Raw genomic sequence first — 2,264 nt, 5'->3', positions numbered from 1 at the left:
ACCAGAGATCCTCAGAGTTGATAGAAGTGATGGCTGCAAATCAACCTCAACCTCCGGTTGAGGAAATCCAGGATGAAAACGAGGTGCAGAACACACCCCCGCCTCGTACTCTATTAGATTTCTTATAACCGGCAGGGGTGACCACACCATCTTGCATGATCATTCCAAAGAATGCAGGACATATGGATATCAATCCAGGAGTAATCCAACTCCATCCATAGTTCCATGGACTTGAATCTGAAAATCTATATCTACACATGAACGAGTTTGATGAGATAATAGCCACTTTACACTCTCTTAATGTGTTTGAGGACACGATCAGGGCGAAACTCTTTCCTTTCTCCTTAAAAGAAAAAGCTAAGACGTGTTTACACTCACTACGTCCACGATCGTTTGGCAAATGGAACGATATGACAAGGGAGTTCATTAAGAAAAATTTCCCATATCATAAAACGACCACCCTCAGAAAATCGATCATGAACTTCGCCCAAAAGGAAGATAAAACATTCTTTCAATGTTGGGAGTGGTTCAAGGATCTTGTCAGTTCATGCCCACAACACGGTTTTAAAATGTGATGCATAACATGTCTCTTCTACGAAGGACTAACATCTTCCATGCGTTAAATGGTCGAGACGATCTGCAATGGGGAATTCATGAACAAAGATATCGATGATGTGTGGGATTCTTTGACAAACTCGCTGAAAACACATATTCATGGGACATCTCCCCAAGAGCTAGCACCACTTCTAAGCCTACTCAATCAAAGGAGAAGGGCAAAATTTATGTTTTGACAGAGGAAGATGATCTAAATGCCAAAGTAGCTAGTCTCACAAGGAAAATCGAGGCTATGAACTTGAGAAGGGTAAGGCTGAGGAAGTTGTCTGTGGTATTTGTGCCTGCAATATACATATGACTGAAAATTGCCAAACAATTCCTACTTTTCAAGACATATTAAATGAGAAGTCAAATGCCATAAACAACTATCAAAGGCCCTTCAGAGGACTCACCTCCAATAGTTACAATTCGAGTTGGAAGAATGGACAAAGTGCTACTCCTTAAGGAATCCCTAACCCAACTCTTGAATCAAGGGAAACCTCAAGAGGAACCGGTTCACAATTCCACACAAACTCAAGAGCTTATCCAAACACTACAAGAGCTTACAAAGTTTATGCAAAAGATAGATTCACATGTTACGGTTATGGAGAAGCGTATGCTTCCTACCTAACCTCTCCCCAATCCTAAACTGCAATACGAAATAAGTGATCCAAGCTCTTCAAATCAGATGGAGCAAGCGAAGTCTATCACCACTCTTAAGGGTGGAAAGACAATTGACAAAACTATTCTCGTAAGGGTTGAAAAGCCTAAGGACCCGGAAGTAGATGAGAATGATAGACCTAGCACTACTCCATATAGGTTAGAACCGAAATCGCAAAGTAAGCCGATTACGTCATTTCCCCAATGGTTGATTACGCTAAAACCTCTAGCTAACTCTGAGGATATTCTAGAGGTGTTGAAACAAGTGAAAGTCAACATCCCTCTTTTGGATGCTGTGAAACAAATTCCTTCATATGCCAAATTTCTGAAAGATTTATGCACTACCAAAAGGTGGCAAAGTATTTAAAAGAAAATATTTTTGATATAAAAAGTGAGTGTCATCCTCAAGTAAGATGTGCCACAAAATTACAAGGATCTTGCTAGCCCAACCATCACTTATGTAATTGGGAACTAGTAGATTAAGCACACACTTCTTGACTTGGGGGCGAGCGTAAATCTGATTCCTTACTCGGTCTATGAACAACTAGGCCTATGTGAATTAAAACCCACCCGGACCACATTACAACTTGCTGATCGATCAGTTCATGTACTGAGAGGGATAATTGAGAATGTGTTGGTACAGGTTGACAAATTCTATTATCCAATAGATTTTATCATTCTGGATACTCGACCCATCATGGATATGAGCACTCAAATTCCTTTCATTCTTGGGCTCTCATTCCTTGTTATATCAAACATAATCATTAATTGCAGGAATGGAGTTATGAGTTCATCCTTCGGAAATATGACATTAGAGCTCAATATCTTTTTCTATATGAGCAAACAGGTAGAGGATGACGACGATACCTACGATATTAACATGATTAACTCTTTCGTGGAAGATAGAGCTTTTCTGACTTTATAATCTGACCCTCTCGAGACGTACTTGTCCCACTCCCCTGATTTAAATGATGATACGATTAAGGAAATGGATGACATGCTTGATACTA

The 2,264-nt window shown here is 39.9% G+C and overlaps 1 non-coding gene across 1 annotated transcript; it reads right to left on the bottom strand.

Moving 5' to 3' along the window:
- Positions 1–458: 458 nt before the first annotated feature.
- LOC131232017 (small nucleolar RNA R71) lies at positions 459–565 on the bottom strand. Its single transcript, XR_009164625.1, has one exon. It is a non-coding gene; the product is annotated as a small nucleolar RNA R71 (small nucleolar RNA).
- Between the last annotated feature and the right edge of the window lie 1,699 nt (positions 566–2,264).

This window comes from Magnolia sinica, chromosome 17 (assembly GCF_029962835.1).
Source record: "Magnolia sinica isolate HGM2019 chromosome 17, MsV1, whole genome shotgun sequence".
Classification (NCBI taxonomy): Eukaryota; Viridiplantae; Streptophyta; class Magnoliopsida; order Magnoliales; family Magnoliaceae; genus Magnolia; species Magnolia sinica.
The sequence above is the reverse complement of the archived record's forward strand: the minus strand, read 5'-3'. Positions and strand labels throughout refer to the sequence as shown.